The 12298-nt window shown below is 36.4% G+C and overlaps 1 pseudogene; it reads left to right on the plus strand.

Moving 5' to 3' along the window:
• Positions 1–9293, plus strand: part of LOC122089574 — a 9990-nt pseudogene extending 697 nt beyond the window's left edge.
• The last annotated feature ends 3005 nt before the right edge of the window (positions 9294–12298 follow it).

Raw genomic sequence — 12298 nt, forward strand, 5'->3', positions numbered from 1 at the left:
AAAAAATAGATTTTTATTCAAGAATGAAATCTTATTAGAACTGTACATACCCGATTCATCCTTCGGAACCATATCACATCCCAGATCTTCCCTTCCCAATGTTTCAGTTTCAGATATTTGTTTTTCTCTGTCTGACTCGAATAAAGTGGGAATGATCTCTCAAGGCAACAACTTATCGAGTTCCAGTTTCACGGCCACCATCTCCGGTTACCCACTCTACTGGGTCATCGGAGCCCCAAAAAACACATAGGTGGGGATTGGGAGTAAAATTATCAAACTGCTGATTTTGACTGAAATGTGTCACATAGGTAGGTTTGACACTGTTTTGGGTATTTTATTTTATGTAATAACATAACTCAATTTGGGAGTTTTCCCATTTTTGAATCACCAGAGCAGAGAGGGGAACCCTTTCGACTTGATCATGACATGACTGTATGTGGTTTTTCCCTATTACTTTCTGCCCAAGAAAATGTGACTGAACCTTTCAAGCTTCAAACTTCAAACATCTCTTTATCTCACTTCCGTCCTGCCAGGCGTCCAGTTCCGATCTATAAAATCTCTAATCAAATCTCTTTCCACTCACGTATTCACGTCATGCATGGCGTCCACTTCCGTTCTCTAATCAAATTTCTTTCCAATCCTTCATAATATAAATAGAATGAACTACTTACCTGAGTTACATTAGTGAACATTGTTTTAATACATAGAGTTCACCCGGAGCACTTATTCATCATCATCATCATCCAAAATGTCAGAAACCAACACACATTCTGCAACAAAGAGGTGCTTCCTTTATATCTTGTGAAACCCATATAAGGCTTCAGCCAATGGATCTAAATCTACTGCTCTGTTTTGCAGATTCGTAGTCGTTACAGGATCCAATGAAGGAATTGGATTTGAGATATGCCGCCAGTTAAGCCACTATTGGCTTTACAGTGGTATTGACAGCTAGAGATGAGAAGAGGGGTGTTGAAGCTGTGGAGAAGCTCAAAGGGTCTGGACTCTGTCATATGATCTTTCATCAGCTTAATGTGATGGACCCTGCAAGTATTGCTTCCCTGGCTGATTTCATCAAAACCCAGTTTGGAAAGCTTGATATCTTGGTAAAATATGGAACATAATCAATATATTTGCTTAATAGCAAGAACTCACTTGCAGAAATCCGGCAACTTAATTGATTTACTTTCTAGACTGATGTAGATTGAACTTCATTGCAGGTGAACAATGCAGGAATTACTGGAATTATATTAGATGATGCTGCTCAAAGGGCCCTGAAGGCAGTAGCTGGTCGTGTAAGTCTCTACTCTACAATCAGAACTAGGCATTTATATCTTAAACTTCTATGCTTCAAATTTCTGTAGTTATTTCATAAAGTCTGATTCTTAAACATATTAATCGATCAACTGATGCAGCCTGAAGAGTGGGTAGCCAAACACAGAGAAGTAGCAAGACAGACCCTTGAATCAGCCAAAGAATGTGTGGAAACAAACTACTATGGCACCAAAGGACTGACTGAAGCACTTCTTCCCCTCCTTCAGCTATCTGATTCACCAAGAATTGTTAATGTTTCATCATCTCTAGGGCAACTACAGGTATAGACTGTTGACTACAGATGGAGTAAGCAGAAAGAATCCAATATTACTGGTAAGTGATCTCTATGGAGATATTGGATTCTATTAGCACACCTTAATGGTATGAAATATTTATTACTATGTGTGGACCTAAGATATTGTTTCCTTAATGGGGAGGAAACCCTAATTTTATTGCAGGGTTGGTCCCTACCCTCACCCCTATATATATTTATCACTGACCCATTAAGTGAGGCTAACAACCAAAAGCAAAAGAGAAAGAGGATGGACCAGACCAACATTGATCGTGTTGTACAAGGAGCATACAAGAAGACATTGAGGAGTTCTTATTCTTCAACCATGGATTCAAGTATGCCTAAAACGTGTATTTTGTAGTGTTTGTCGTGCATGCTTATCGATCTTTATGAATCGTTCCGTATTTATTTTCTATCAATTGTATCAGAGCCTCATTCATGAAAAATCGATCGGCTGTACCACCAGTAATAAAAATCAATTTCTTCTCCTCGAGTCATTTTGTTTTGAAGAAACGAGAAAAGTAATGTATTATATATATTACTCAAGGACAAAAAAACTTACAAAGTTAAATTTAAAAATAAAAAAAAATAAAAAAAAAAAAAGTGACAAAAGGTAAAAGGTAAGTACGGTTTTTTTTTTTTGAAAAACCAGGTTTTGGTTGTTTTAAAAAAAAAAAAGTGACAAAAGGCAAGTACGGTGGCAATTACACGTTCTCAATAAAAATAAAAAAATAAAGGGTTGTATTTTAAGAAGAAAAAAAAAAAAAAGGTTACTTTTTACATATTGTTTCTCCTTTGAGAAACCGTGTTTTTCTTTTGAGAAATCATACAAAAGAATATATTTTTTATTAAATAAAATAAAATAAAAAGGTGTCATGAGTTTTAATTGGTTGACTCATAATAGAACCGTAAAGCATAATTATTTACAGATTTACTTTTTGTGATATTTGGTTTAGTCACTAGCACATTAAATATATAATTTTGTTATTTCATATTAATTCTTGTGCTATTTGATTCAGTCACTATAGGGAATTATTATGCAACCCATGATGTTGTTCTGATCTGTCATAATAGAAACACTTACGATTTTATACATCAAAATTTTATGTGCTTTTGTTTTTCATATTATTATTCAGTAATTCTTTGATGAAAAATTATTAAAAATATAATGGGCATACAGTTACAATCTAGGTCTATAGAGTTTTCGTAATTTTAGAGATTAGACTTCCACTTAGTGGGCTAATTCCTAAAGATGCGGAATCACTATAGACCATCCAGATGGATTGCAGTCAAGAAAGCCATATGGCGAACAATGTGCTCTTGCCAACACAGGTGAGTCTTCGTTTGGTCGGTTTTGCTTGATGGTGTGAGGGTGACGTTTTGAGCTTCACTATTTTAGAGGTTCTTGTCTTGCCACCACAGGTGACGGAATCTACAATATGGTGTTGTTTTTTTGGTGTCTCGCCTTACATGTGAAAGATTTCACTGCATGTTGGGCGATCTTGCCACCACAGGTGTGACCCCAATGATGCTGGATCTTTTTTCAGTTTATGTTTTCATACAATTGTTAAAATTGGTATTGGGATAAATCTGATTAATAAGCCCTAATTAGTCAGTTTTCATTATATTATTGGGATGTTGATATGCTTTTGGTTATTGCATATTGTATGTTTTGGTAAAATTTTGGTAATTATTATTGCCAGCTATGACTTCCCAATTATCTTCCATCAAAGTCCTGAATGGTTCCAATTTTGAGGAGTGGATAGACTCTCTTACTGTGTCTCTTGCAATCATGAGACTCGATTATGCCCTGAGAACTGATAAACCCCCCGAGCCCACAACTGAGAGTGATGCTACTGCAAAAGCACTTTATGAAAAGTGGGAGGAGTCCAACAGATTGTGCCTGATTGTTATGAAACATACTATGGACAAGACTATTAAGAAAAGTGTGCCTTCGAAAGAAAATGCTAAGGATTTTCTTGCAGCTGTTAATACAAAGTTTACCAAATTTGATAAGGTTGAGAAGGGAACATATTTAGAGTGGTTCTCATCCACTCGATATGATGGCACAAGTGGAGTACGTGATCACATTATGAAAATGACCAATTATGCTGCCACATTGGGCGAAATGGAAGTGAAGATATCTGATTCTTTCCTTGTGTGGAAAATTATGCAATCACTTCCATCATCGTTTGATACTCTTAAGACCTCCTATAATGCACAAAAATTAGAGTGGAATCTTGAGGACATGACTTCCATATTGGTACAGGAAGAGGAAAGAAAGAAGAAGGAAAAATTTAATTCTGTTTATTTTGTTTCCAATAATGGGGGTAAGAAGAAATTCAAGAAAAATTGGAAAGGCAACAAGCAAGAAAAATCAGGAAAAATATAACAGAAAACCGATCAGAATCTGAAACCAAAGACTAAGGCTTTTAAGGGAAAGTATTTCTTCTGCAAAAAGGATGGACATATGAAGACAGATTGCTATGGCTATAAGAAATTGCTTGAAAAGAAAGGTACATCTTTAGCTCTAGTGTGTCTTGAATCCAATCTTGTAGATGTTTCCCCTGATTCGTGGTGGATTGATACTGGAGCAACTATTCACATCACTAATTGTTTGCAGGAATTAAGAAGCAGGAGGAAACCAAGTGAGGGAGAGATGATGATCTACATAGGAAATGGAGAAAAGACCAAAGTTGAATTTATAGGAGTAGTTAGATTACTTTTATCCACTGGTTTTGTTTTGAATTTGAATGATGTGGTTTATGTATCGTCGTTTAGACGAAAATTTGTTTCGGTATCTAAACTTGATAGTTGTGGTTACACTTTTAATATTGGCAATGGAAAACTTACTCTCTATTCTGGTTCTCTTATGGTTGGATCTGCCTTGTTATGTGATGGTCTTTATAAATTTGATTTGGATATTAGTTCTTCCAAATATGCCAACACTTCTTCTATTATAAATTATGTGGTTACAAATCCTAAACGTGCTAGATTGGATGAAAATTCTTCTATGTTGTGGCATAAATGTTTAGGACATATTTCTAAACAGAGGATAGAACGATTGATTAAGGATGGTACACTTCCTCAATTGGATTTTTCAGATTTTGGAATTTGTATTGATTGCATTAAGGGGAAACACACTAGAGCTAAAAAAAGAAAGGTGCAACCAGGAAGGATGAAGCATTGGAGCTGATTCATACTGATATTTGTGGTCCATTCACTCCTACTACCATGGGTGGATACAAATATTTTATTACTTTCATACATACATGATTTTTCCTGTTTTAATTTTATTTACCTTATTCAAGAAAAATCAGAATCCTTAGATGCTTTCAAAGTTTTTAAAGCAGAGGTAGAACTTAAAAGGGAAAAGAAGATAAAAAGTGTGAGATCTGATCGAGGTGGAGAGTTTTATGGTAGATATGATGAAACTGGGCGTAACCCTGGACCATTTGCCAGATTCTTACAAGAATGTGGTATTGTCGCTCAGTATACTATGCCTGGTTCACCTGAGCAGAATGGGGTGGCTGAAAGGAGAAACCGTACCCTTATGGATATGGTGAGAAGCATGATAAGTAATTCAACTTTACCTGATTTCTTATGGGGTGATGCTTTGAAAACAGCAGTATATATTTTGAACAAAGTGTCTAGCAAGTCTGTTCCCAGAACTCCCTATGAATTGTGGACTGGTAAGAAGCCAAATTTATCTCATTTTCATATATGGGGATGTGCTGCAGAGGTGAGACCTTACAATCCTCAGATGAAGAAGCTTGATCCAAGGACCATAAGTGGTCATTTTATCAGTTATTCTGAAAGATCAAGAGGATATAGATTCTATTGTCCTACACATTCTACTAGAGTAGTGGAATCAAATCGGGCAGTTTTCTTTGAGGATGATTTAGATTTTCAGTCTACTCAACCACATAACTTTGTTTTTGAGGAGGAACGTGTTCTTGTACCTATGCCTGTGACATTGCCGTCTACTGTATTACAACCTCACATTGAACAAGAGAATGTCCCCACTCACGAACCTGTGCAACCTATAGTGGTTGAGCCTGCACCCCCTGTTGTTGATGAGATTCAGGACCATATTGTTGCTGATGTTCCCTTGAGGAAATCAGAGAGAACTCGTAGGCCTGCCATATCTGATGACTATGTTGTTTATTTACAAGAACATGAGTTTGATATTACTTTGGATTTAGATCCAATCAGTTTTGACCAGGCTGCCAATGATCCCAATTCATCAATGTGGATGTTTGCCATGCAAGATGAATTGAATTCTATGTCTGTTAATGATGTTTGGAATTTGGTTGAATTACCAAAAGGATGCAGACCGATTGGTTGTAAATGGATTTTTAAGACCAAACGGAACTCTAAAGGTGAAATTGAGCGTTACAAGGTCAGACTTGTAGCAAAAGGATTCAGCCAGAGAGAGGGCATAGATTACAAGGAAACATTCTCACCAGTCTCGACAAAAGATTCCTTCAGAATCATCATGGCTTTAGTAGCACATTTTGATTTGGAACTTCATCAGATGGATGTCAAAACAGCTTTCCTAAATGGAGATCTTGAAGAGGATGTTTACATGCAACAACCCCTTGGCTTCAAGCAAGCTGATACAGAGCACCTTGTGTGCAAACTCAAGAAATCTATTTATGGTTTGAAACAGACATCTAGACAGTGGTATCTTAAGTTCGATGAAGTTATCACTTCTTGTGGTTTCAAAGAAAATCTTGTGGACCAGTGTATTTATCTGAAGATCAGTGGGAGTAAGTTCATTTTCCTTGTACTTTATATTGATGATATTCTTCTTGCCAGCAATATTGTTGATCTTTTGCATGAGATAAAATGGTTTTTATCAAGTCACTTTGATATGAAGGATCTTGATGAGGCCTCTTATGTTTTGGGCATTGAGATTCATCGTGATAGGTCTTGTGGCGTTCTTGGTTTGTCTTAGAAAGGTTACATTGAGAGGATATTAAAAAGGTTTAACATGTTAGCATGTTCCCTTAGTAAGGCTCTAGTTGTAAAAGGGGACAAATTTGACAAGTCTCAATGTCCACGGACAGAATTAGAGTGCAATCAAATGAAGAACATACCTTATGCATCTGCTGTTGGTAGTTTGATGTATGCTCAAGTTTGTACACAGCCTGACATTGCCTATGTTGTTAGTGTACTTGGGAGATATTTGAGCAACTCTGGTGAAGCGCATTGGGTAGCTGCTAAGAAAGTCAAGAGATATTTGCAGGGCACTAAGGATTTTATGCTTACTTACAGAAGAACCGATTCACTTGATGTAGTTGATTATACTGACGCAGATTTTGCTGGATGTTTAGATGACCTCAAGTCTACTTATGGATATGTTTTTGTGATGGCAGGTGGGGCTATATCTTGGAAGAGTGTCAAGCAGACACTCACTGCATCTTCTACTATGCAAGCTGAGTATGTGGCGTGTTATGAAGCCATTGTTCAAGCTTTATGGTTAAGGAATTTTATCTCACGCCTACAGATTGTTGACTCTATATCTAAACCATTGAGGATGTTCTGTGACAACTCCGTTGCGGTACGTTTCTCTCATAACAGTAAAAGTACTTCAGGCTCTAAACACATTGACATTAAGTATTTTTTGGTCAGAGAGAAAGTTCAAGAGTCACATATTACAATGGAGCTGATTGCTACAGAAAACATGATTGCAGATCCTCTTATTAAGGGCTTGACTCCAAAAGTCTTTCAAGAGCATATCACTAATATGGGACTTGTTAGTTCTTTTGATGCATTTTATTAGTGGGAGTTTTGCTCAATATGTTTGCATTTGATTTTCAGTTTTATTGCATTATTATTGTTCTCAAGAATATATATATGCATTTTTATGGCCATTTGTTTATGTGTATACACTTATCTATTTGCCTCCTATAGAAAATTGAGGTTATATGTGGTGTATTTACCTCATTCGGTATCTGAGGTTTCAGTCAATATACATACATCAAGTCGCTAGTAAAGCCTCATTTGATTGAGGTCTAGTGCTAGTGTTGTGGGACATCCGGGTCCAGTCCCAATGAGCTTCTTTGATTAAAGCTTAAGCGTTTGGGAGACGCTTGTAATTAATGAGACCTTCGATATCTGTCTCATAGGGCTCATTTGGTTTTCGAGCCAGGACCAATTTGGAAATATACATGATGATCACTATAGCATGTTATTTCCATACCACACTTTCATACTGTTCAACCCAAGTCGGTGATGTTATGAGCACTTTGACGTGTGTGGTCTCATATCGCTTTAGATGTGATGATCAATACGGTTGGGTGTTTGTAATTCTCATTCGGACTAAGGCATTTGGTTTAAGGTGCACTCCATTCGACACTGTTTTGTTTGTGGCAACATTCAGTTTATCTAAATCGAAGAGTCGTTTTATATAAATTTTAACATATGCTGCCCAAGTGGGAGATTGTAAGATTTCCTATTAGGTGGGCTAGCATAGTCAAATATTTGTTTCCAAAATCGATTTAATGGTGTTGACTACAGATGGAGTAAGCAGAAAGAATCCAATATTATTGGTAAGTGATCTCTATGGAGATATTGGATTCTATTAGCACACCTCAATGGTATGAAATATTTATTACTATGTGTGGACCTAAGGTATTGTTTCCTTAATGGGGGGAAACCCTAATTTTATTGCAGGGTTGGTCCCTACCCTCACCCCTATATATAGTTATCACTGACCCATTAAGTGAGGCTAACAACCAAAAGCAAAAGAAAAAGAGGATGGACCAGACCAACATTGATCGTGTTGTACAAGGAGCATACAAGAAGACAGTGAGGAGTTCTTATTCTTCAACCATGGATTCAGGTATGCCTAAAACGTGTATTTTATAGTGTTTGCCGTGCATGCTTATCGATCTTCATGAATCGTTCCGTATTTATTTTCTATCATAGACTGCAAACTGCTTAACTTTATTGAGAAATTTGAATGCAGGTCTTATAAATTGCTTTATTTAATCTGCAAGTCCTATATACTCAATAATTCCTTTTCCCAACTATTTGGGTTTGGCTACTACATATGATTTTGTTTCCCTAGCTATAACCCTCCTCCCCATAAAAGAAAAGTTGATAATGATAAAATCTAATATGGATGAGTGCTAAAACATTTTTAATTGACCTTAAAAGGAATGTTCTGCTGTTGTATGTCAGAGACACTTGGGCCAAAGAAGTGCTAAGCGGTGAGGATAGCCTCACAAAAGAAAGAGTGGACGATGTGTTGAACAAGTTTCTAAAGGATTTCAATGACCAAAACCCTACCTACGTAATGTCCAAAGCAGCCATCAATGCCTACACAAGGATTCTAGCAAGGAAGTTCCCCAAATTCCGCGTAAATTGTGTCTGCCCTGGTTTTGCCAAAACTGACATTAACTTCCACACTGGGATCGATCTATATTGTTGAAGAAGGTGCAGCTGGTCCTGTGAAGTTGGCTTTGTTGCCTGATGATGGCCACTTCTGGCCTTTTCTTTATTCAGAAGGAATTATCCACCTTTTAATCACACATGGCTATAGATCATCTTCCTGAGAGAGAGAAGAGCTGAAGTCAATTACCTTGTTTGTTCCTTCTATATGTATTTGGCATCCTTCTTCTAATAAATAAATAAATAAAGTAAGTTTTAATGGGTAATAAAACAATATAATTCTTAGCTTTATTTGTTGTTTGGCAATGTTCAGCATAGACCTTTAAATGAGCCTACAAGGTAGAAATTGATCAAATTCAAATGGAATGAGCTAAAAGAATTAGGGGCAGGCCTAAAATGACCATTGAAGAATTGGTAAAAAAAGACATGCAAAAGTTAGGCATGAATCTTAGTATGATTTCTAACAAAGCTGTTTGGAGGGTGAAGATCCATATTAGAGATCGAATTTAAGCAAGTTGTCCTGGAGGTGTTGCGTTGTTATGTTTCCTTTCCTTTTCTTTTTCCCTTTTCAAGCATGAATCTTAGTATGATTTCGAACAAAGCTGTTTGGAGGGTGAAGATCCATATTAGAGATCAAATTTAAGCGAGTTGTCCTGGAGGTGTTGCGTTGTTATGTTTCCTTTCCTTTTCTTTTTCCCTTTTCTTACTCCCGCTTTATTTCATGCTCATCACGGATCTATGTGGACAACTCCATTTAGTTGGAAAAAGACTTGTTGTTGTTGTTTTTGTTTCATTTGTTATTGAAATGGATTAAGTTGAGTATAAATTATTTTTTTTAATAATTAATAGAGACATTTTTCCTTCTAACTTATAAAGAAATTAATTAAGCTCAAGATGTATCAAATTATCATCATGACAAAGCTAACCTTTTACGCTTTCATTTCCCTCTTGCCTTTTCTTTAGTTTATGAATTACAATAGTAATTAAAGTGTCGAAAGGAACCACGCAACATGAAAAGAAGGTGCAATGTAACAACTTAAAGCAAATAATAATATTAAGGGCGTTTACCCAAAATATATATATATATATATATATATTAAGGGAGAAAGATCCTAGCAGGCAGTGTGTAGCATACATCCAAACACAGGATTGTTTGAAATGACCATCCTATTCCCATAAAATTGAAAAACCTCACCACTGTTGATGCCCTTACACATGTTCTCATTGGCCCCCACACTAAGAGGGAAGTTCCACAATATGATTATTTTTAGGTATCTAAGCCCAATCATAAATAAAGAAAGTGATATAGAGGACGATGTTTTACAAAAAAAAAAAATTACAATAGGATGGATGAAGTGAAAAGGTGCATCTGGACTCCGGAGTATTGTGTGATAGACATATTCCCTTAAAACTTAGAAAGAAAATTTTATACAGCAACCATACGACGGCTATGATGTATGGTGTAAAATGTTGGGCAATTAAGAAGCATAATGTAGATAAACTCAATGTATCAAAGATAAAGATGTTGAAATGGATGATTGATAAAACTAGGAATGATGAAGTAAAGAATGATTATATTAGAGTTGGTTTGGGATTAGTTTCAATGATAAGCTACAAAAAGTCGCTTGAGGTGGCATGGTCATTTTCAACATAGGGTTTTATATACTCCAGTGCAGAGCAGGGAGTTTATTCAAATTGAAGGATCTAAAAGATCTAGGAGCATACCTAAAATGACCTTTGGAGAAATTGTGAGGAAATACATGCATTAACTTAGGCCTTATATCAACTATGCCATTGAATAGGGCTGATTGGAGGGCAAGGATCCTACACAACATATGCAAGCGTCTCCCTATGTCTATCCCCCTTCCCACAATAAGTGGTAGATGTGTCATTCCATACAAAGGAGGAGAGAGATAGACACAAAGAGGCACTCGCATATGCTAAACAGCCTAGCAGCATTCTTTCTCCCTTTAATGAGATTCCCTTTCATTTATTAAGCATGCATCCTTGTATTGGCATACAATCCCTTAAAAGTCTTGGAATTTATTTTTTTTTTTTTTTTTTTTTTTTTTTTTTTTTTCTTACAGCCAATTCTATTTGGGCTCAAGTTTGAAATGTTAGCAACGAATCTTGGAATCTATTTGCACACAAAATTTAGAACCCTTCTAGGCCCAGATGCACCAGAAGCCCTTTCTAAGTGTACGAGGCTAAAAACATTGCTCTCGACCCTTTTTGAGCCATTAGCTTAGGTCCCATCTTTTATGAATTGTCCACCTTATTAGAGTCTAATTCTTATGCTTTCAATGAATCAAAGTTGCCACAATCTTAACAAAGTTGAATTATCATCCAGTTTTCAGAAGTGTAGGAAGCCTATCTACTGGTGGCTATGAAACTTGTTTGCCCTTATAAATCTGATCAGATCAGAGTATTACCGGCCATTTTGACCTGATTAGTATGGCTTAGGTTGGGCTGAAACTTAAAATGTAAGCAGGTGGCAATAGGTCATACCTGTTTTCAAAATTTATGCCCCATTTGACCTGCCATGTGGTGGATAGGCCAAAATCCTTGATGGCTGAGAAGCTTGTCTTGATGACCTGGTACCTACTTGACTGGGTTTTCAGATTGCAGATTTGTACTTTCTTTTTTTTTTTAGATCTTTCCCCCCTTTACTCCTGTGGCATTAATGCTGATACAATTGGAAAAACTCTAGATAGTTAGCATGATAATTTATTGGTTTGGTCCGGTTTGCTAGTTTCTAGGACAAGTGCAAGTCAACCAGCCATTCTAGTTTTGTAATAGCATTAAAATGGATGCTTAAGAACATAGACAATCTCATCTATGATTTGCAGTAATCCCTGTTTTGATATTGGTATCTACTAGATTCTCCAATAGTATTAATACAGATAGAATCTATCAATGCCAGGGAACCAATTTAGATCCAACAGCAATTTCAAAACTTACAATTGTATTTCAGTCAGAACTTGCTAAACGTAGAAGGATATCAATATGACAGTCTACTTACTGATTAGAGCGGCCTGTCTAGTAACTCAAGCACCCATAGAAGCAAAAGAATTGGGGTTTTGCAGCAATACAATCATGGAGGATTTACCCAGGAATAGTCTGGTTTAGAGGGAGGCCACCAAACATTCTTTTATACTGTCAAGATGTCATGTGAACGCTCCCCAGAAATATTAATGTTTAGAACATCAAAGACTGGTGATTCAAATGTGTATAGTATGAATAGTTCCTGAAAAAGTTGAAATTGTTGTGAAAACTCGAACAAAGTAGTAAGGA

The sequence above is a fragment of the Macadamia integrifolia genome, chromosome 9 (genome assembly GCF_013358625.1).
Source record: "Macadamia integrifolia cultivar HAES 741 chromosome 9, SCU_Mint_v3, whole genome shotgun sequence".
Taxonomy (NCBI): Eukaryota; Viridiplantae; Streptophyta; class Magnoliopsida; order Proteales; family Proteaceae; genus Macadamia; species Macadamia integrifolia.